The sequence below is a fragment of the Mercenaria mercenaria genome, chromosome 15 (genome assembly GCF_021730395.1).
Source record: "Mercenaria mercenaria strain notata chromosome 15, MADL_Memer_1, whole genome shotgun sequence".
NCBI classification, from domain to species: domain Eukaryota; kingdom Metazoa; phylum Mollusca; class Bivalvia; order Venerida; family Veneridae; genus Mercenaria; species Mercenaria mercenaria.
Window position 1 is genome coordinate 8,316,342 of NC_069375.1, and position 25,357 is coordinate 8,341,698.

Consider the following 25,357-nt stretch of genomic DNA (forward strand, 5'->3'; position numbering starts at 1 on the left):
CAGGAAAATTAATCCCCCCCCTCCCTCTTCCTCCCCCACACCCACTTTATAAACGAGATTTTGAAGAATATGGTACTTCTGGTAAGCTGCCTTGCTTTAACACTCCCAAACCTCTTATAATTAATTCATGCAAATTTTCATTTTTATCTGCAAATATTTTCCCTTAGAACTCTTCAATTTATATTTAATAGATTACGTCTAGATAATATACTTAGAAAGCTAGGTTTTCATGAAGTTTCAAATTCGTTAAAAATAATTTTGGAATAGGACTTGATATGCAGAATTTACATATATCTACAAATTGTAGAATGTTCAATCTCATAAAATAACAACGAAAAAACAGCAGATCACATACATGAAGGAAATAAAATCCAAGCCTTTATGAAAATATTATTTTTGCCATACACTAATCCCACCTTTTTCAATTGAATATATAATGTCACTTTCCTGCACACTGCACATTAAACAAAACAAAAATCAATAAAATAAATTAAAAGTACAACTAATCCTGTTTAAATGACAACAAATTATTATTCCATAAATTTTGCATTCAACTGACAAATTTACAAATTACACTTATTGACGTATTGTTGAAAACATTAAGATATTATGTCCAATTCTAAAAGTTTTATCTATGCCGCGACATTTCAAAAGTTACATATTATTACAACCATGATATGTCTGGCTTGAATGTATGCCTTTTCTTTATCAAGAGATACCTAAATACAAACTAATCCCAATAAAAGTAATAACTTCTGTCCAATCCCAAGGACAAATAACCTGGTAAGAATCTGGCACAGGTTGACATAAATATGTGCACAGTAGCATGAAGAAAATTTCTGTGAAATAAATGGATTTCCGAAAGTTTATTAGGTTCAGTCAAAAAAAGTGTGCATGCTGAATTAAACACCACATAAACAGAAAGCTTTAATGCTAAATGGTTTACTTGCTAATTGGCTAGTGCATTAATCAATTGTCAAGAAATCTAGCATTAAACTGTGAAGTAATTTTCATTGCAGCATTCAGAACTGGCTGAAACTTTGCATAAACATTTTCATTTTATAATATCAACTTCAATAAATTTCTTTTAAAACCCACTACACCTAAGGAAAAAAAAGCATATCAAAATTGTGTTTCTCTGGTCTAAACCTTCAAAGCATATGGTCGGTTTAAGCTTTAACAAGCATGAATTTAATTTGATACTTATGACCAAAGCAGTAGAAATTAGACAAGAACCCGTAGAACAAGTAATGCCCCCCTTGATGCATTCAGTAACTGCACAAGAAACAGAACTCTCTATTTATTTGGCCAAAAAAGTTCAACTGTTCTGGGTCCATGTGACCTTGACAGTTGACCTACTGACCTCAAAACCAATAGGGGTCATCTGCTGGCCATGATCAATCTCCCTATTAAGTTTCATTATCCCAGGCCAAAGCGTTCTGAGTTATCGTCCGGAAATGGTTTAACTTTTCCGGGTCAGTGACCTTGATGTCTGACCTACTGATCTCAAAATCAATAAGGGTCATCTGCTGGTCATGATCAACCTCCCTATCAACTTTCATGAGCCAGTGTTAGGGGGCATGAGGGGAGTTGCACTTTCCACTACCTGTTCATAGGCGTTACACTTTTCACTACCTTTTATGAACAGACTCTGCTGTTATTTTACTTGGTTGCATTCTATGCTTCCAAAGGATCTTCTTTCAGATTTTGTTTTTGTAATAATCACCTGTATACCAATATATGTGAAGTCAAAACAGGTGACAAACCATCAAATCAAGAATCTGACCATTACAATACATCTAACTTTGTGTGAGGTAAAAATCAGTAAAGTTGAAAAAGTGTAATATAGAATTTTAAGATGGGGATTTAAAATTCCTTCAACATAACAGGTATTCAAAGTACCTTTTTTTTTTTTTTTTCAACCAGTTAAAAGGAGGTAACCAAACATATTACATGAACCTTAAGGACAAAACCTGATCTGGTAAACAACAAACACATAATGATTTAACATGTCATCTACTGCGTTTTACGACCTATTCAAGCATACTATAGAAATGTGAATTGATCTCTCCTGGCAACCAACAATACCTTATTCTCTTAATTCCGTCATTATAATCTTGTCCCCAATTATCTTATCCTACATTTTCAGTAGCTAAGCAATTGTATACAAGTGGATAACATCAACAAAACTAGTTGATGATAAATTAATAACACAGGTAGTCTTTGATAGTGTTAATGCCTAAATAATACTTTGTAAAAATGAGCAAGTAATATGAAGAAAAATATTTATGCATGCCATCTACTTCATGTCACTCATGTATGTTATTGTCAGGACAAGGAAAACAAGAGCCATGTTAGACATGGCTTTTCCCCCCGCCGGGCATATTATAATTGAAGGCTAAAGTTCCTGGCAAGTTAGTGTCTGAAAGTATTAATTTTGGGGAAAGCTTTGAAGAACCATTTAGTTGTGGTTCGCATCAGGGGTTTTAAAGATGTGGAAGAAAGAATAAGTCAGTGGTGAGGTGGTTTACTGCTAAATTTTATTAATTTTCATGAACAGTATAGCTATGATGTTATTCTATATGGCTACTGTAAAAAGAAGGAATGGAAAGCTAACAGGGAACAAGATTGCCAGAATGTCACAATATACGCCCGTCACAGCAAATTTCTTTACTCTAGCAGCTGTATTTGCAAATGGAATTTTAATTTTGTGGTTCTTTAGTAATCATTGTAAGTCTTTTGTTTTTCTAAGTCCACAAAAAATCTCCTTACCAGGTAGAGATACCTTAAAATACACCTAAAATTGGAAAGTAACATCTATGTTGTACCACAGAAAAGTGGTCTTGTTTTTTCCCTACGGTCAATTATAAAAATGTTACAATATAAGTTATTCATAGTAACAACTAAGGGAAGTTAATCTTTAAACAAGAGGACCATGATGGTCCTGAATCGCTCACCTCTTTCCACATGACCCAGTTTTGAGTATGACATCGTTTTTTCTATTATTTGACATAGTGACCTAGTTTTTGAGCTCATGTGACCCAGTTTTGAACTTGACCTAGATATTATGAAGATAAAAATTCTGACCAATTTTCATGAAGATCCATTGAAAAATATGGTCCCTAGAGAGGTCAAAAGGTTTTTCTATTATTTGACCTATTGACCTAGTTTTCGAAGGTACATGACCCTGTTTTGAACTTGTCCTAGATACCATCAAGTTGAACATTCTCACTAATTTTCATGAAGATCTCATGAAAAATATGGCCTCTAAAGAGGTCACAAGGTTTTTCTATTTTTATACCTACTGGTCTAGTTTTTGACCGCACGTGACCCAGTTTCGAAACTGACCTAGATATCATCAAGTTGAACATTCAGATCAATTTTCATGAAGATCCATTGAAAAATATGGCCTCTAGAGAGGTCAAAAGATTTTAATAATTTTAGACCTACTGACCTAGTTCTTGACTGCAGTTGACCCAGTTTCAAACTTGACCTAGATATCATCAAGATGAACATTCAGACCAACTTTCATACAGATCCCATGAAAAGTATGGCCTCTAGAGAGATCACAAGGTTTTTTTATTATTTGACTTACTGACCTAGTTTTTTAAGGCATGTGACCCAGTTTCAAGCTTGACCTAGATATCATCAAGATGAACATTCAGACCAACTTTCATACAGATCCCATGAAAAGTGTGGCCTGTAGAGAGGTCACAAGGTTTTTCTATTTTTTGACCTACTGGCCTAGTTTTTGACCGCACATGACCCTGTTTCGAACTTGACCTAGATATCATCAAGGTGAACATTCAGACCAATTTTCATACAGATCCCATGAAAAATATGGCCTTTAGAGAGGTCACAAGGTTTTTCTATTATTTGACCTACTGACCTAGTTTTTGAAGGCACGTGACCCACTTTCGAACTTGACCTAGATATCATCAAGATGAACATTCAGACCAACTTTCATACAGATCCCATGAAAAATATGGCCTCTAGAGAGGTCACAAGGTTTTTCTATTATTTGACCTACTGACCTAGTTTTTGACGGCACGTGACCCACTTTCAAACTTGACCTAGATATCATCAAGGTGAACATTCTGACCAATTTTCATGAAGATCTCATGAAATATATGGCCTCTAGAGAGGTCACAAGGTTTTTCTATTTTTAGACCTACTGACCTAGTTTTTGACTGCAGTTGACCCAGTTTCAATGTTGACCTAGATATCATCAAGATGAACATTCAGATCAACTTTCATACAGATCCCATGAAAAATATGGCCTTTAGAGAGGTCAAAAGGTTTTTCTATTATTTGACCTACTGACCTAGTTTTTGAAGGCACGTGATCCAGTTTCAAACTTGACCTAGATATCATCAAGATGAACATTCTGACCAATTTTCATGAAGATCTTGTGAAATATATGGCCTCTAGAGAGGTCACAAGGTTTTTCTATTTTTAGACCTACTGACCTAGTTTTTGATGGCACGTGACCCAGTTTCGAACTTGTCCTAGATATCATCAAGTTGAACAATCTGACCAATTTTCATGAAGATCTTGTGAAATATATGGCCTCTAGAGAGGTCACAAGGTTTTTCTATTTTTAGACCTACTGACCTAGTTTTTGATGGCACGTGACCCAGTTTCGAACTTGATCTAGATATCATCAAGGTGAGCAATCTGACCAATTTTCATGAAGATCTTGTGAAATATATGGCCTCTAGAGAGGTCACAAGGTTTTTCTATTTTTAGACCTACTGACCTAGTTTTTGATGGTACGTGACCCAGTTTCGAACTTGACCTAGATATCATCAAGATAAACATTCTGACCAACTTTCATAAAGATCCCATGAAAAATGTGACCTCTAGAGTGGTCACAAGCAAAAGTTTACGGACGGACGCACGCACACACGGACGGATGACGGACGACGGACACTGCGCGATCACAAAAGCTCACCTTGTCACTTTGTGACAGGTGAACTAAAAAAAAAAAAAAAAAAAAAATTGTAAGTCCACACAAAAATCTTTACAAGGTAGAGATTGGTCAAAGTACACCTCAAAATTGGATGTAGCATGCATGTTGTACTACAGAAAAGTGGTCTCGATTTTTCCCTACAACTAGTAATGAAAAAGTTACAATAAAAGCTATTTAAAGTAACAACAAAGGGAAGTAAGTCTAAAGAAGGGAACTGCGCTTGACACTTCGTCTCATGATGGTGTATAATTGTGCCAAGTTACATCAAAATCCCTCCATGCATGAAGAAGAAATGCTTCAGACAAAGTCATTCTTGTATCTGACCTTTGGCCTCTAAGTGTGACCTTGACCTTAGACCTAGGGACCTGTATCTTGCGTATGACACTCCGCCTTGTGGTGGTGAACATTTGTGCCAAGATATATCAAAATCCCTCTATGCATGAAGAAGAAATGCTCCGGACAAGGTTTTCATTCTTGTATCCTTTGACCTCTAAGTGTGACCTTGACCTTAGACCTAGGGACCTGGTTCTTGCGCATGACACTCTGCCTCGTGGTGGTGAACATTTGTGCCAAGATATATCAAAATCCCTCCATACATGAAGAAGATATGCTCCGGACAAATTTTTTTAAGAAAATATGATAAAGGGGAATAATTAAAAAATAGGCAAGGTAGAGTAATTGTTCTTGCACACTGCACTTCCTCCCAATGTGTTCTATCAGTGTATGAAGTTTGAAGAAAATCCCTTCAGTACTTTTGGAGTTATGCTCTGGACAAATTTTTTTAAGAAAACAAGATAAAGGGGAATAACTAAAAAAATAGGCAAGGTAGAGTTATTGTTCTTGCACACTGCACTTCCTCCCAATGTGTTCTATCAGTGTACGAAGTTTGAAGAAAATCCCTCCAGTACTCTTGGAGTTATGCTCCGGACAAATTTTTTTAAGAAAATAAGATAAAGGGGAATAACTCAAAAAATAGGAAAGGTAGAGTTATTGTTCTTGCACACTGCACTTCCTCCCAATGTGTTCTATCAGTGTATGAAGTTTGAAGAAAATCCCTCCAGTACTTTTGAAGTTATGCTCCGGACAAAGATAGTTGCGGACGGACGGACAGACGCACGCACGGAGAGCATTTCTAATATCCCCTTCGCCTTTGGCGGGGGGATAAACTAGCCAGAGCTGGAAAGCCTAGTAACCAAAAACAGTTAAATGAATTAATATATATGTGCAAAGCAGTTTATACAATGCACCCATACATATGGATATGAAAAAACAAGAGCTGTTGGAGAGCAGCAACGCTCGACTATTCAACAGCCTTGTCAACTGAATGAATATTAAAGTTGAAAAAGGGGCATAATTTTGTAAAAAAAGCAAAACAGAGTTATGGAACCTGTGCAATGCAAGACAGATCATCACAGTGAACCAGTGTGTAAAGTTTTAATCCATTACCAATAGTGGGTACTGAGATACCAGCTTACATACAAAAACTTAACCAAAAATTTCTATGTCGAAAAAGGGGCATAATTTTGTAAAAATGCAAAATAGAGTTATGGAACCTGTGCAATGTATGTCAGATCATCACAGTGAACAAGTGTGTGAAGTTTCAATCCATTCCCATTAGTGGGTACTGAGATACCAGCTTAAATATAAAACCTTAACCAAAAACTTCTAAGTCAAGAAAAGGCCATAATTTTGTAAAAAAGCAAAACAGAGTTATGGAACCCATGCAATGTAAGTCAGTTTATTACAGTGAACCAGTGTGTGAAGTTTCAATCCATTCCCGTAAGTGGTTACTGAGATACCAGCTTACATACAAATACCTAACCAAATCAGCACGCCAACCCGGATGCGGACGCCGATGCCAACGCATGGGCAGGGTTAGATGCTTACTTTTTTTCTAACAATCCTGGCGGGATTCCTCCTTACAAATTCAGCTGTCCCTCCCTGATTTCAGGAATCCCTCCCATTTTCAGTGATTTTATCGATTGTTAACACTATTTAAAAAGATTCAATAAACATATATAACCAAAGCAAATACATCTTTCTTTTATTTATATTTATTGAACATAAAGAATCGATACATTAACATTTGTATTCCTTCAGCCATGAACTTTGAAAATAACGCGGAACCAGTCTACGTACATGTATGTATTCGAGAGTAAACATCCGGACTGTGGTTAGAACAGATGACATTGCAGGGGTATAAAAAAAAAATTCACTTCACTCGCCCTGCAGGACTAGTAGCCAGTAATATCTACTCGCCCTTAGTGAACAGCCACTCGCCCTAATAACTGACACTTTTAATACTGTCACTTTTATGAAAGGAGTATTATGTACAATAGTATTATTTCCCGAAAAATATTTATTTTGAAAAGTGTCTAAAAAATTTGGACACAATAATCATCGTCCATCCACCCGTGTTGAAAGAGATGGGAAAAAACGTTAAAGATTATCGGTAATTATTCAGTTGATAAACTAAGTAATTGACCTTGTTTTCATGATCAATTTACACCCCCTCAAAGTAGAGCTAAAAGAAGTGTGTCAGTATCTTGACATCTGAAGTGGAGATCAAAGCGGTATTTTTGCTCGAGATTGTCATGGCATTACGTCATGTTTTCGCGCCATGTGACACATCACCGTCTGATCTCACCGCATCGGTTCTTAAAATTGCTGAGAAATAGAAATCAATAAAAAGTTTCTTCTTAATTTGCTATCAAAAGCGAATGTGCTATATCCTTTATAAAAGGTAAATGTCTCAAACGATAGTTACTATAGTGGATATTCTACCTCTGTGACCTATTTGCCCTCAAGGAATTTACATTATTGTTTGACAAAAAAAACTTAAATTGTTGGTCAAAAAATACATGTACAAAGATTCATTTAAAACTTATTAAAAACCGCAATGACATCACATTGCTTTATTTTAAAATCGCATTTTTATTTACGTTCACGAGGTCACGTAACCTATTCTGCCGCACTAACAGAAATCTCATCTGTTTGCCAAAAATCGTTTTACTCCATGTATTGTAATTGCTGCCGCTTTTTCATTATTTAAGATTTTTTTATTCTGTTTTTTGTTCCTTCTGGTCAAAAGTCTGAATTTTATGCCCAGAGTATTCATCATTTATTTACTTTTAGAAAGAAATAAGTAACTAAGATCGCGCTGTTTGAATTTTTACAAATGATTATATGAAAATTCGACCGTTTTTATAGAATTTTGCCTACATTTCTGTCGATATCTTATTAAAATCATTATAGAATTCAAATAGTATTATTTCTCAAGAGGTGTTGAAAACTTGAAGTGAAAATGTTAAAAAATGAATGCACTACGCACGGTTTTTGTGTACGTGTCTATGTAAATTAGATATTTAATACGATAGGTCGCACGTGCTAGTGGAATGGAAAATTACCGGCATGACGTTTTGATATCTTTACGATTCGCGGGTAAATTCCAGTCAATCCAGGTAGCGACTGAACCATCTCAAAGTTTGTTGACGTTTTGGAGTTGTAATTTCTGAATTTTGGTAAAGTAAGGACGTAAAAAAACCACTCGCCCGATCGGTCGAGTATACAGCGAGGTCCACTCGTCCTACTCAGACTTTAACTCGCCAATGCGAGCGGGCGAGTGGAATTTTACACCCCTGTCAGATGTCGACTTCGAAAATCGTTTCAAAGCAAGGATTTTCTGTCATTTTGGTATTTTTGATAAGTTTTTTTAGCTATAGATATTGAACTGAAAACTTACTGTCCCGACGGGACAGCCAGCTTCCAAGTTCAGGAGGCCCTCCGCTAAAATAGGTGTCCTCGGGATCGCGGGACTGCGTTAAGATCGAACCCTGATGGGTGAGTCCAATAGCTCTACCTATTCTTTGAATAGTCAGGCTAAAAATGTAAGGCATCCCACTGCAGCCATTTTCGTAACATACTGTTGAGTGGATTTTATTATAAGTGCAAGCCACTTAGTAGTTTTACTAACAAAGTAAGATGAGAAAACAGGATTATGACCTACCAATTGTAACTCGTACTTGTACATCTGTACTTTCATATAGCTTAAGAACATGTGTTTTATGTAGAACTGCCACTAAACATGCAGATCACTTGTGTTGCTCTCATGCTCTATGAAGATTTGTCCAATAGAAAGTAATTCAACGCGGAAAAACTTAAGCAATCATGATGCAAAAACAGACATCAGCGCCAACAAAGCCATGATTACCATAATTCTACCTGTTCTTTAAACAGTCAAGCTAAATAGGTGAGATAATTTGAAAATTATTCAAACAGGGTTATGGTTCTTGAGCTCTGCATTCCATCTTGTTATAATCAATCTATAATTGATATTTCACTGAAATCTTTCCAGCACTTCTGGATTTTGATCTGTTCATGAATGTGGAACAAATCAACATCATCTGTATTTGCATAACAGAGATATATTTGCATAAAATCTATTTAAGCATAAAAGAGATATATTTGCATAACATCTATATAAGCATAACAGAGATATATTTGCATAACAATTCTTTTTTGTCACTGTTACACATGATGAACAATGCATGTAACAATGTGCCACCAGAACAAAACCTGGTGCTCATAAATTTTGGTAAAGAAAAGAAATCATCAATTTTAGTTTTCCTTGTCTAATGCTACTTTTCTAGGCTCTTCCTTTATTTAGAAGTCCAAGACCCGCCCCTGAATACAAACGTTATCCATCCAAAATCTATTGTATCCTTTAAAGTGATTTGCTTTCATTAATTTACTGATTTATCTTCAAACATTATTTTGAATTATTCAACAATATACCTGCTGAAATAATCTACTGTTTCACTTAAGGCAATGTCATGAAGTTAACCATTTTCTTTATCTATCATTAGAATCAAGTACACCTAATCGATTTCACCCTCACTATATATATGGATATTGCACGATAATTTATACAAAAATAAATTAAGTATAAAACTGAAATTGTATAATTGTATACTTGGCATAAAAAATTCTGCAGACAAATTGTTCAAAATAAACACTGTTTACTATTTTGTGCATACTGATTTATTTATAAAGCAAGAAGGAGTACTTACTGAACAAGAAAGTAAGACTTAATCTTTCCTTTACACAAAACTTCTTATTAATTCCTTTGGAAACCAGTGTCAGAACTCAAGCACCTGATTGGTTGATCCTCAGCTGAATCTTGGAACGGACCAATGGAAAGGCAGCTTTTATAGACTGGTGTACAAACCAAGTTTTTATATCCATGAAGAGACTGAAAACAAAAGTACCAAGGTAAAGAAATAACCATATGATACATTTTTTGCAGCAACTAAATTTCTGAGTAACCCCTAAATTTTGTGAGCCCTCAAGCAATATGTTCAATCCAGACATGAGGCAAATATTCTTTGAGAATTATTTGTTCTGCATTTCTGTTTGGTGTCTACTTGTGGAGACAATTACTTGCAGAGGCAGTGACTTATGGAGACAATTACTTGTAGAGACTGTTACTTGTGGCGGCAGTAACTTGGTGTGCAGCTAATTACTAGTGAAAGCAATTACTTGTACCGTAGATACCCATGTATAATGCACTGTTTTTTTACCCCTGGGACCACCCCCGAATCGTGGGTGCACATAATACACAGGTATAGACAATTTTCCAACTTCAAAACAAGTTTGTTACCGATGTTCGCCATTTTGGTAAAGTGAAACTACTCCCCGCGCTTACTGTCACCGCTAAAATCTAAGATTGCCGTTACGTTCCGTAAAAGATCGAATGGTTTACTTTTCTTTCAAACAAAATTAATTTCATATAAATTTAAAAGTATTTTGATGAAGGAAATGTTAATAAATCACAAAAATTATGATACTAATTAAAGATCGAGAATTATCGTCAACCGAGATCAAACTGTGAACAACATAATTGACACGAGGTGACACGTTAATTGCCGATAATTACTGGCTATTTGATCATGACAAAAAGACTATCACACCTTTTGTTATCGGTTTGAATTGAGAAGCTCATGTCATTTTGAAAGATACCATTCTGAAATATTGAATCAGCTGCTATTTATTTATTCAAAATAGTTAATTAAAAAAGGTAAAACAACAAATACAACAATATTTTACTGGTTTTATTTTCGAGAAAACAAAAATCGATAGTACCGCGAGACTGATGCGGCTCTCCGCCGTGGAGATAAAATTTATTACCGGTGTCGATGTAAACTCTACTTTCGTTTTCCATCCATCTCAAAATTGACCAAAAATGGTTTTTTCCCAGGATTTTGGGCTAAAATCGTGGGGTGTGCATTATACACGGGTGCGCATTATACATGGGTATCTACGGTAGATACAATTACTTGTAGAGGACAAGTAAACAGAGGTACTGTCCAAAATATTACTTGCAAAGGTAAACTGAACAGCGTTCAACATTTAAACAAACAAATCATTCCATTTTTTCCAGGGCATGCACAATAAAAGGAATTCTCCCGTGTAATGTTTCGCATACATTTTGATGTTTTTATTTGAAACACACGTTTTCGTTATTCGTTTAACATTGTAATCTCCTATGGGAAATTATTTTACTTGCAGGATTCTCAAGCTCAGATTAACAAGTTTACCAGGAAATGTTCTAAAGTCAAACATGGCTGATTTTGTACTGCATTTTTCCTCATGACAACTGAATATCACCATGGTGATAATCTGAAAAAGACTTTGCTGAAAACAGGAGTGACATGAATACCCTAATTTTTGTTAGGTACACTAAAAATGTATTATAAATTTTATAACTCTTGTAACTAGTTTCATATATCAAATTATATTACTAATTTTGCTTAATTTGTTTTTAATAAATTAGCTTAAGCAAAATCGTATTAGACATAGATGATGTTCAGAGGTTGGGAACTTTTAACTGGCAGCCCCTTTCCTTTCAGTTCAAAAGTGTAATATATATACTGTAACAATGTCTTATATGTAAAGTAACAATGTGCTATATTAATATGTAACCATATCAAAAGGGGTAAAAATTAAGGGAGAGACACTCCATTTTCAGTTTTGTGACAAAATGTCGAAAGTTTTGTTTGTTTGTTTTGGGTTTAACGCCGTTTTTCAACAGTATTTGAGTCATGTAACGGCGGGCAGTTAACCTAACCAGTGTTCCTGGATTCTGTACCAGTACAAACCTGTTCTCCGCAAGTAACTGCCAACTTCCCCACATGAAATGTCGAAAGTAAATTAGTCTAATTTATTATGGTCTTCAGCACATTTTAATTACTGTTAGTGCATTTTTGTACTTCGATGCTCAAAATCAATTTCTACAGTTTCATCAAAGCAGAAAATTTAATAATGCTAATTGTTATGCAAAATAAATATATTCACCTTTTAATTTTATGACAGTATTACGCAATTACTTCTTTTAAAACTCAGCTTGAGTTTATATAATACTTAAGGTATCTTTTTCTTTCAATAAAATTAGATAAAAACGGAAAGCTTTGCATTAATATTTGTGAGATACTAATTTTCATGGATTTGATGGTTTGTCAAACCACGCAACCAATCACAAAGAAATTTTTATCTTTGAAAATTCAGATTGTTTTTTTCTAAAACCACATAATTTCATGCCACAAAATGAAATGATCTAAAGTACATTTACCTTGCACAATTATTAAATCCCAATGCTATATTTGACAAAAATCCAGTATATTTCCTAATTCAGCAATTTATGCGTTAATTCCATATTGACTAATGACGAAACGTTCTTCATCAATGCCTGGAGGAAAAGTCATGAGACATAGGGTGATATACAAATAAATATTATTGATGTTATAACAGCTGTTTACACTGCCCTACAAAAGTTTGTGGTCCTGCTACAGTAAGATTTATTTAAAATGACACAGTTAACTATCATATGGGGCAAGAGCAAAGTACTGTCATCTGTACCGAGCGTAACTTTATAGTTAAACTGTATATATATAATTTTTCTTACGCTATCTGCTTTTGATTAAAATAAAACTTCTATAATAAATTTTCTTTAAACTGCCTTGCTTCTAATTGGTTCGACCAATGATTTGTAAATGATTGTTTGAAACATAAATTAACTAAAGATCAAGCAGATAATCAATTTACTATGCAGTCCTTATTGTACACAAGCTGGTATCAAACAACTTAAATTTATGACCTTTAACCAGCTGTTTCAAACCAAATGTTTCAATACCTTGTCATGAACCACTCGACCTAGAATGAGTATATGGACTGGAATCCCCACAAGTATGAGCATACGCTGCAAGGATGAGGGACTGACCTTTCCACAACCCACCTAGGTCCAAACCTTTACACTATTTCAAACCAAATGTCTCAAACACCTAACAATTTTTGCTTAAACCTATGTTTTAACCCTTGTCTCAGACCTACCAAGGTTCAGCACTATAACCCTAAACCATCAGCTTATACTGCAACCCGAACCAATAAAATAATATAGCTATCAAGAGGACCCAGCAAGGATGAGCCGAAGCTGCAAATATGAGGGTGCCTCACCTAAATTATTTATTACCAAAGTCCTAGTAATAATTATGGCTTATTTATTATTTTTCTCCAATTTATCTTCGATCTGCACTCTCCAAATTCTGTCGACGATCTGTCCAAACTGGATGCGCAGTGTATATTTATATGGCCGTATGACGTCACTTGCATACAGACATACCTCCGACTTTTACATAGACCACTGTATACTAATACAATTTACCGAAATGCACTTAAAGCGGGAAAGGACCAATTTCGCGACAGTATATAAGGCGCTTTTCTCAAGAAAAAGTTTTTTCCAAAGACATTTTGTAAAAGCCTTATATTTGTCTTCCATGGTTATCATTCCTTTTATCCCATCCAATTTAAATAAAAAAGAACAAGGGTCAACTAAATGTTTCCAATATTAAAGAAACCAAGAATAATATTTTTATTAATCCAGAAAGGCATATGAAAGTATAAACTAGAAAATGCTTTTGTAAAAAAGCGCATGTCTCCCCCAATGCAAAGTCCTATAGGCAAGAAGTCAATAGGGGTCAGGAGCGAAAGTCAAAGAGACACTGATGGTTGGCTGCTATAGGGATCATCAACTTGGCATGTCCAGTCATCCCGCTAAATTTCAACACTCTTGGCCTAGTGGTTCTCAAGTCACTGTTCAGGCTCCTGTAACCTTGACCTTTGATCAAGTGACCTCGAAATAAATAGGGGTCATCTACTCTGCATGTCCAATTATCCTATTAAGTTTCAACATTGTAGGTCAAGTGGTTCTCAAGTTATTTCCAAAAAATGATTTTACATGAACAGGCCACTGTGACCTTGACCTTTAATAGACTGACCCCAAAATCAATAGGGGTCATCTACTCTGCATGTTCAATCATCCTATGAAGTTTCAACATTCTGGGTCAAGTGGTTCTCAAGTTACTGACCAGAAATGGTTTTCAATGTTCAGGCCCCTGTGACCTTGACCTTTCACAGAGTGACCCCAAAATCTTTAGGGGTCATCTACTCTGCATGACCAATCATCCTATTAAGTTTCAACATTCTGGGTCAAGTGGTTCTCAAGTTACTGACTGGAAATGGTTTTCAATGTTCAGGCCCCTGTGACCTTGACCTTTAACGGAGTGACCCCAAAATCGATAGGGGTCATTTACTTTGCATGTACAATCATCCTATGAAGTTTCAACATTCTGGGTCAAGTGGTTCTCTAGTTATTGATCGGAAATGGTTTTCCATGTTCAGGCCCCTGTGACCTTGACCTTTGATGGAGTGACCCCAAAATCAATAGGGGTCATCTACTCTTTATGACCAATCATCCTATGAAGTTTCAACATTCTGGGTCAAGTGGTTCTCTAGTTATTGATCGGAAATGGTTTTCAATGTTCAGGCCCCTGCGACCTTGACCTTTGACAGAGTGACCCCAAAATCTATAGGGGTCATCTACTCTTCATGACCAATCATCCTATGAAGTTTCAACATTCTGGGTCAAGTGGTCCTCTAGTTATTGATCGGAAATGGTTTTCAATGTTCAGGCCCCTGTGACCTTGACCTTTGACGGAGTGACCCCAAAATCAATAGGGGTCATCTACTCTTCATGACCAATCATCCTATGAAGTTTCAACATTCTGGGTCAAGTGGTTCTCTAGTTATTGATCGGAAATGGTTTTCAATGTTCAGGCCCCTGTGACCTTGACCTTTGACGGAGTGACCCCAAAAACAATAGGGGTTGTCTACTCCTTTAGCCCTACAACCCTAAGAAGTTTGAAGGTTCTAGGTCAAATGGTTCTCCAGTTATTGCTTGGAAATGAAGTGTGACGGACGGACAGACGATGGACGGACGGACGGACTAACGGACGGACAGGGCAAAAACAATATGTCTCCTGGGGAGACATAATAATCATATAATATTACCAGGGTTCTGCCGAGGATCAAAAATGGTGGGGACACATGTCCCCTTTGTATGAAAAATATGGATAATGGGGGCATTTTCAAAATCTATGGGACAACAACTTCTGACCTATGTCATTGAAATAAGACCGTAACATTACTACAATTTAAGCCTTAACTATCAGTCCAACCATTGATACTCTTCAAATCAATTCTCCTAAAATTTAAAGTCACATTTCATTTTGGCTCCATCCAAATTTTCTACACCCTTTGTGGTTTGATTTTGTGACAATTTTTCAGTTTTGGAGAAAATTAGTGTGGAATGGTTGACAAATTTAAAGCAGTCATAAATGGACTCGCTTTCAATTTCACCTGCTGAAGCAGTGGGTGGAGAACAGTTAAGAACATTGGGGTTTGTGTGATGGGGCTTTTTATGAAGTCACATGAAGTACTAGGCTGTTCATCATTAGACTGAATGTTTTTCTTGTCAGCAGATACAGGAATATACAGGGATATAGCTTAAAATTATTCATTGTTTCTTCACTGGCATTGTTTCTTCGCTGGTGGATCAGTGATGTTTTTGCAGGGAAACTCTTATAATTCAAGTGCGGAAGAAAAATGAACAATTTGTACTCCGTTCCGGTCCTCCTACATGCGTATTTGTCCGCAAAATACATAACGCAACAACTGAGGCTTTTTAATCAATTTTAGCAAGACTTTCGCAATTTTTATGTGGGATTCCAACGATACCTCAGCCTCAGCAGAACCCTGTATTAGTATGTGTAAAAACGTAATAAAAAGAATATAAGCTTTGCATAAAGAAATGCACTTGTTCTTTAGTGAATGATAATATTATATTGTGCTTCTAAAGTGGCACACTATTTCGGCTGAAGAACTGTGCATATTTCTCGATTCAAAGCTGGCAGCAACTGGCTAGCTTAGCATGCCATTATCTCTTTGCCCCTTTAAAGGCAGTGATTTTTTTGCTATTTCTTTTAGCCAAATATAGGTTGCTTCTCTTGCCAAAAGTAGCTAAATTTTCCTTAGAATCATCAAGTTTTCCCCTAAAAAGTCATTTTTCCCCTTGAAATTTCAAGAAAATGTTCCACAATAGGCACAGCAAATAATTTTATGAAAATCACTGTTTTTAATACTACTTTCTCAGAAGTTTCACCATCCAACTGTATTCCAAGTTTAAAGTCAATACCTTGAATAGTGTTGAAGTTGTGCTCAGGACACAAAATACAACTATCAGATTTGAACTAAATTTGTGACCTTGATATTTGACCTACAAACTAATTTCATATGTGCTATGCACATTGTCTTATCACCACCTACCTATATGCCAAGTTTGAAGCCAATTATACCTTAATAGGTTATAATGTAATGTTCTGGACACCAAATATGACAGACAGATTAGATCTTTCTTTGATCTTGACCTACAGACCTGATTCATGCTCTCTGCACACTGTCTCATTACCACCTGCCTTTATGCCAAAATTGTAGTCAATGCCTTGAATGGTTGTTAAGTTAAGCTCCGGACACAAAATATGAAGGAAAAATTTCACTTTTGAGCTCGATTTGTGACCTTGATCTTTAACCTACAGACCTGGTTCATGTGTTCTGCACACCATCTCATGGTCATCTACCAAATGCCAAGTTTAAGGTCAAAATCTTGAATAGTTATTTAGTTATGATCCAGACATGAAATACGAGGTTCAAATTTGACCTTTGATCTCCATTTGTGACCTTGAGCTTTGACCTAAAAACCTGGTTCATGTGCTCTGCACACCATTTCATGGTCATCTACCAAATGCCATGTTTAAAGTGTCAATATCTTGAATGGTTATTATCATTCCGGTCATGAAATATGACAGATACTGTGAAATCATTAATATTCGTGGGGGACTAATTTTCGTGGATTTCGTGGTTGAGACAATCCACAAAATTTAATCCCAACGAACGAGTAAAATTCCCATTCATTGTATGTTAAAAAGTTGAAATCCACAAATTTATATCCCAATGAAATTGTCATTTGGACCAAAACCATGAAATTTCATGTCCACGAAATTAAATGATTTTACAGTAGTTGGACAGATAGACAGACGAACATCACATAAATTATGTCCGTTTTTTTTGTCAAATGGAACTGTGATATTATTAAAGTTGGAAATGGAACTGTGTGATATTATTTTACTTATTCTAATTATTTTATCATTTTAGTAGCGTCCAGTTGGTGTGCCATCTCGCAGCAATTTAGCATGAAATATCTTTGACCTTAAGAAGGGATGATTGTAGATACTTAAGCAATACATGTAAATGTAATATGCTGTTAAGCATATTGTATATGTAACTGGTATAGTCAACAAGGATTAAATTTCGTGTATATCAGACGGCCCTGTGGCAAACTTCCCCTGTATTTGTATAGGTTGTTTGCTTTCAAATATTAAGTGTATTATGATTAGTTGTTAGTTATTCTAATCCCTGTTGAGCTGTAGTTCATGAACTGATGAGCATTCATGAACTGTTCACGAACTGTTCATGAACATTCCTGAACCATTCGTGAACAATGCAATGAATGTTCCTAAAAAAGTTTGTGAACTGTTCACGAACCAAAAGTTCATGAATTGTTCATGAAACTATTCCTGAAAAAGTTCACCAACTGTCTGTGAACCTAAAGTTCAAGAATTATTCATGAACTGGTTCTTCAAAAATTTCACCTTTGGTGCATGATTTTAAGTTCACGAATTATAAGTTCAGTAATCAAACAAGTGACTTCATTCAGAACTCCAGTGCAGTATTTGATTTTATTTCAATTATGCTGATGGTTCATGAACCTGAAGTTCATACACTGTTCATGAACTTCAAATTAATAAATTGATCAATCAAGTCTGAAATTCATAAAATTCATAAAACAGGATCCGTTTACTTGTAAAAGCTTCTAGTATTTACAGCTGAAGGCTAATACCAGAGTTTCTGATAACATACATATGACTATGAATGTTACTACATGTATTTTGTATTTTATGTTGTCTGCAATTTGTACAAAATTTTGATTAAACATTGGGGATAGCTAACAGAAGTTTCATCATTATTTGGCAACTTAGAAATTGTCACTGGAAAAGAATAATGGTGTACACTGATACTTGGTTGATGAACATTTTATGAGCAGTTTAAGAATATTAAATTCTTAAAACATTCTTGATATGTTCTTAAGAAAAAGTCATCTAAGATTCAATAAAAGTACTAAAAATTCAAAACCTTTTTCTAGTTCAGTACCAGTTCTTGAACCCAATAAGGAGTTTCTGAACTGTTCACTCATTAAGCATAAAACTTAGGTTTTCCTTTTACAATAAATGAATAAGTTCATGAACTGTTCATGAATGTTCATGAACATTAAATTTATGTCACATGATCAGTTTCCATTATTTTGTTGCATGCTGGGAAATTTTTTGCACATGTGATTCAGCAATTTTTTAGAAGTTTGTGCAGCAAAGGAGAAGGAAATATTCATCATACTACAGTAAGAAATGGTTTAAAAGGAACATGAGTATACTGAATATCAAATAAGTAATTATGGTGTTGTCATAAATTGTTCATTTTAAAAATATAGAATCCTTTTAAAATGTCACATGTTTTCACGACCCTGAAACAAAGCTAGTATCTAATCTGAATGTCAATCTTGAGATCAAAGTAAATTAGACCGTCTAGCAACTGAATTTTGGATAAAATTTCACTTGGGATTTTGTTTTTTCCGCTTTTTTATATTTTGGAATTTAAAGACCTTTTTCAGTGTCGTATGAGGGCTTAATAATTTTTAAATGCAAAATGGACACAATCAGATGTCCTTGGGATTTAATCACAGGTTTAAACAGTGCAAAGTATTCTCAAGTCACTGACCTGAGAAAGCCTGCTTTTCTCAGACAGGCTTTATCAGGCAGTTGCTATAGTAACGTCACTATTGTCAAAATCACTGTTTCTAATTCTGCTGGGTTCATCAACTTTCCATTTATCTTGTTACTTTCAGTTCATGAACCCCTGGTTCATGAACTATGGTTCATCAACTTGATGAATAGTTGATGCCGCAAAAAGTCCCATTTGTAGTTGATGAACTGTTCATGAATAGTTCACGAATAGTTCAAGAATTATTCATGAACTGTTCATCAAGTTCGCGAATTTCTGGTTCATCAAATTCATGAACCTATCAATTCATGAACTTTGATGAACACATCCAGTTCATGAATTTGATGAACCTGTCCAGCTCATGAACTTGATGAACCACGCCCAGTTCATGAATTTTTGATGCCGTAAAAAGTCCCATTTGTAGTTCACGAACTTTCATGAACTATTCGTGAACTGTTCATGAACAAAGTTCTGGAATAGTTCAAGGATTATTCATGAACTGTTCATGAATTTCTCAACAGGGATACATTTCTCTATCTTCTTTTTGTTTCTATGAAGATTGTACTGATAGAATTGGAAACTGCAACTTTTCTTTCATCACCGACGATGTTCTCTAAATTATTGTTTTAGCTTTTTTTGTTTAAGATAATCGTATATTGTCAATTAATCAGGAATTTGTTTTTATAAATTATTATACAGTATAAATATATAACTTGTTTTATAGTTATTTATTTGCTAGACATGATATCTTAGCTTGAGTTCCCGTTGTAGAACTGATCGTAAATTGTATGTTTTATTATACATTGATATGTCTTTTTTAAATCTCATAGCCATATGTTTAATTATAAATATCAAGATGATTTTTAGTGCTTAACATTTATTATTTGGATTTGTTAACAGTATCATAATTTTGGTCTAGTCGGTTTAATAGTTTCATACATTTACTACTTGAATCAAACTATATCATGTAACTTGAATAACTTTGTTTTTAGTTTAATTTCATTCTACTGCGTATGTCTCATTACTATACTATGTTTTCTTATACTTTTTTTTTCATATCTGTGATATGTCATATGTTATTATGTAAAGCGCCCTTGAACGTGTATTTTTATATGAAAAGGGCGCTATATAAATATGGTATAATAATAATAATAATATGATAATAATATAAGAAACGGAATGGCAATAATTTATATATATGAAATAGAGCTACCAAATTATCATAAAGACTGAAGAGGTTTTAGCCAGACAAGAGTACTTGTTTGAAAGAGGAAAATTGATGGTTTCCTCATATTTTGGCAACACTAACTTTTCCGGTTTTGATGTTGTTGTTTTTTATAAAGATAGATATGAGAAAAAGTGTTCCAGTTCAGTTTAGAACTCTATCCACTGATTAAAAAAAGCATTAACTGAAGACTGAGAAATGTGTCATTATATATATTCACAGCTATTTAACTGGAGGTATTTTTTTAAAACTGGTCTTCCTGTCCTGCATGTCTTCATGGTGTTATTTTGTGGGTGGGGGAGAGGGATCATCAGTTAGGCTTATATGGTATATCTAAAGAAATCAACATTTCTTTTTCTGGTGCATACATTAATCAATGCAAACACTTAAAGTTTGGTATTTTTTGTCTAGACATATTTGCATGCTTAAGATGAAAAAGAAGCAACAGCTGTATGTCAGTAAAAATGGAACAAAATGAGATGCCTTTATTTATCTAGTAGGCTATACCAATAAAAGAAATTGTTCTTTGTTTCATATAAAATTCAGAACAATTTTTTTACAGTTTTTAGATTTTCACTCCATCGTAGACCTATTTTCCACAAGATATCCATGCATTTGCTTCAAGAAAACGAAAAGAAAAAGGGGTGTTGAATAGTATGCAGTGAAATGCAAGTCAACTGAAGTCAGGTACCCTCATATTGCCTCATTTCAGAAAGCGGTCCGCCGAATAAACATCCTACTTTCGTTTTCAAGTAAACAACTCGAAAACATGCCAATATTAGCATCAAAAGTGTCCTATTTTACGTAAAATTCATTCCACGAGTGAAATAATGCCCATTTGGCCCCGAATTTACGCGCAGACGCGCTAAAAATGGAAAAATTAGGATCTATTTATTACGGACTTCTTTTGACTACACCACGGAAGCACATTTTTGACCAAATTACTGCATTATAACCTATAAGAAATATTATTTTATCAAATTTCATAACATTTTCATCTCTATTTTCAAGAAAGATGTAATACCGAACATGTTAATAAGTTTCATTGTGAAAATTCGAGATTTTAGAGAAACAAAGACATTTAAGTGAGGCCACCCCTACCCATTTTCTGGGCTAAATTTAGGCTCTATGGTCGCTTCATTGTAAATTTTGGTAAAAGTTTCACCTGTATGCATTATTTTTCACTTTGATTCTGAAATATCATTCATTCCGTCATGAATATGACACAAATAGATGCATTTTGTGCATTTTCACACATTCTGGAGATAAAATATTGGCTTTTCTATTGCAGAAATTGCTGCAGAAATAGGCGCATCTATTCAAAATATGGTCAAAATTCAAAAATTTTCAAATTTAATGATTATTTTGCATTGGAAACTTCATTTTATAACATATACAATCTATTTATGACTATTAAGACTAATTGTGATGTGTTTCGAGAAAAGTCTTATTTCAGCTCTTATAGGCTATAATTATACCAATAAAAGAAATTGTTCTTTGTTTCATATAAAATTCAGCGCGAAAAATGGAAAAATTAGGATCTATTTATTAAGGACTTCTTTCGACTACACCACGGAAGCATATTTTTGACCGAATTAATGCATTATAACCCATAACAGTTAAAATACCCTCCAGTTATGCAGCATCTTGTATATCATTGAACGGTTTTAGACAAAAAAATTCATTTGATGTAAGTAAATATCCATACAACACAAACTGTTAGATAACTGAAATTTGTCACAAACAGAATGGGAGAAAATGGCTATAAGTGTATCAGTAATTGGAGGCCTGCACCAAATCATAACATCAGTACTTAGGGGAACCTACTGCAAATCAAAACACATACTTAGGGGAACCAAGCCAAACTCGGGTGAAGCAAGCCAAATCAAAACACCATTACTCTGGGGAATGTATAGCCAGATCAAAACACCAATACTTAGTGAAATCCAATCAGTTCAAAACATAAGTACTCACTGACAAGTGAACCAAGCCAAACAAAACTATCATACATAATCTATCTGGACTGGACTCCAGATTTTGGGCAAAATGATTTATCTTTTAAACTTGAAGTCATATTATTTATTTAAGTTTGGTTATATTGACCCTAGGGGGCTAACAACCTTGGTAAAGGACCACCAGATGATGCTACATACCAAATATCAAAGCCCTAGGCCATGTGATTAGAGGATTTTCAAAGTTTTTCCTGATATAAGTCCATATAAACCATGTGACTCAGGGTGGGGCCATATTTGACCCTAGTGAAATAATTTGAATAATCTTCATAGAGGCCCACTATATGATGCTACATACCAAATATCAAAGCTCAAGGCCCTGTGGTTTTGGACAAGAAGATTTTCAAAGTTTTTCCCTATATATGTCTACATAAACCAAGTGACCCCAAGGTTGGGGCCATATTAGACACCAGGGGAATAATTTGAACAATCTTGGTAGAAAACCACTAGATGATGCTACATACCAAATATCAAAGCTTTAGGACCTGTGGTTTTGGACAAGAAGATTTTTTTAAGTTTTTCCTTTCGGTTGCCATGGCAACCCAGAGTTCTGTATGGAACTGAATTCTTTGAATAATTTTTAAAGAAGACCATCCAAGGAACATCCCTATGACGATTCATCAAAATTGGCCTGGTGGTTTAGGAGATGTTGTTTAAAGGAAAGTGTGGACGGACAGACACAGGATGGTGAGCTCACCCTGAGCACTTATTGCTCAGTTGAGCTAAAGATACACACAAACTGCTTATAAGTTCTTGTTGCATATATCTTAAAAACATACTGCACCAAAAGTCATGAAACAAAGTACTATGATAGGTCGTGGAGGCACCTGTGTCCTATGGACACATTTAGTTGCATATAATTACCAGTAGAAATGCATTAGTTGCAATATATCCAGCTGGACAAGAAAAAATGAAGAAATGACCTTTGAGCTAGGAGTATAGCACACTATCAAGTTAAGTAAATGTTGGGCCAAGGTACTTTAATATCTGTTCATTTTTACAAAAGTTATGACTGAACAAGAAAAAATTATGCAAAAAAGCTTGAACTTAAATTGTGACCTTGACCTTTAAGGTAGGGGTCGGAATTTTACATGTGACATGTTGTCTTGTTATGGTGGTCTTTAAGCCAAGTGATTCCAAAGTCGGACATAGCACAACAAAGTTATAGGCCAAACACAATTTTGTTTGAGGACGGACGATTGCATACTGCACACATGGACAGAGGTAACACTATAGGCATCCCCACCCCAATTCTAATAGTGGGGGCATAAAGATGAAATTTGTTAAAGCTACTGGCAAAATAGCAAATGGCAGGTTAGCTGTTTTGTTTGAAGTAAATGTTTGCAATATGAGTTACATAGGTTAACATATCAAAGAAATTTAATTTCATTGAGCCAACAGATCTTTGTGTTCCAATATGTCAGACCTCAAATCAACAGTCACTTAAAACACTCAAATCATTAATCATTTATGACACTTTTTTCTTTTTCTCCCAAAAGACATATCTCTCAGGTTATCTCAAACATTGATTTAAGCCACTTCTGTATATTGTAAAGATAAATGCCTTATTCAAAAGGCTAAAAGCTTCAAAACAACTATACAATTCAGCTTGGCAACAGATTTCCTATTAAACAAAGAATATGTCATTAAAGACTCTAGATAACAGACTGCAAGTAAAAAACACCTCAACATCTGTATGCCTATTACTCACTATTCTGACTAACATGGCCCTGATAAACACCTTTAAGACAAATAGGAGAGTTTTCTCTATGTAAATAGGCAAACATTTTCCTATGGACAGAATTTCTTTAAACTTTGTGTATTGACTAAAAATCAAATTTAAGACGGTAATATGTATTAAAAATCATAGGTATCCAGGCTTGATCATGAATTATCTGCCCTTTAAAATAGAGTTTTTAGTATTTCTGATTTTCAAGGGCAGGTAATTCATGACCAAGGCTGGGTACCTATGATTTCTTTTTTTCATATTTCTGTGTTTAATTTGATTCTCTGTCAGTAAAAAAAAATTCTGTCTGCAAGAAAACTTTGCCCCATGTAATAAAGGCACTGTGGCAAATGTCCTTAACTATGAACATGACAAAATGTTACCGCAAAATCCTAGTCTTTCCCATGGACCGAATTTCTTTAACCTTTGTATACTGACTGCAAATGAAGTCTGAAATAGAAATAGAAATTAAAATGCACAGTTTCCTTGCCCTGATATTGAATTATCTGCCCTTGAAAATTTGATTTTTTAGTATTTTTAAGGGCAGATAATTCAAGATCAACCCCCTGTACCTATGGTTTTTAATACATACATGTATTTCCCTTTTAAACTTGACTCTCAGTCAGTACACAAAGTTTAAAGAAATTCTGTCCAAAGGAAACTTTTTGCCTTATATATATACATATAGAAAACTGTCTGATATGTCTTTAAGCAAAACAAAATGTACTTTTTAAAATAAAATTTTCTTCTTTTTTTTATGTAGATCTTATTTTACTACAGAACACATAATTTTCATCATATTTATAATAATCATAATCCAGGAAACTTTGACAAAAAATAAGACTAAACAGGATGTGCTGAAAAGTGGGGAACAAAATGACCATTTTGAAATCGTCAAGGGATATGACATGATCAGAATGGGGACGAGTTGACTAGGGGACGAGTTGACTAGGGGACGAGTTGATTGGTGGATGAGTTGATTGCAATTCATTTATGGGCGATCAACTTCGTATCAGAATGGCAGTTTGCAGGTTTGTAGTCAAACTCTGCCGCTGTTTCACTACCTAAGGGATTCAGGTTTATGGTGTAAGCTATTTCCACAGGAGTCTTGCAACGGACTATAACTGTCTAACAATACAGCT

At 34.9% G+C, this 25,357-nt stretch overlaps 1 protein-coding gene across 4 annotated transcripts in view; it reads right to left on the reverse strand.

Moving 5' to 3' along the window:
• LOC123534907 (uncharacterized) overlaps window positions 1-24,672 on the reverse strand; it is a 233,292-nt gene extending 208,620 nt beyond the window's left edge. For 2 of the 4 annotated variants that reach the window (XM_053524491.1, XM_053524487.1), the window contains exons 1-2: window positions 12,600-12,720; window positions 10,042-10,223 (exon numbers count right to left, since the gene is read on the reverse strand). The gene's annotated coding sequence lies outside the window, so the exon portion shown is untranslated. Of the gene's footprint in view, window positions 1-355; window positions 709-10,041; window positions 10,224-12,599; window positions 12,721-24,598 lie in introns of those variants that run through there. The other 2 variants (XM_053524488.1, XM_053524489.1) reach the window with 2 other exon arrangements.
• Between the last annotated feature and the right edge of the window lie 685 nt (window positions 24,673-25,357).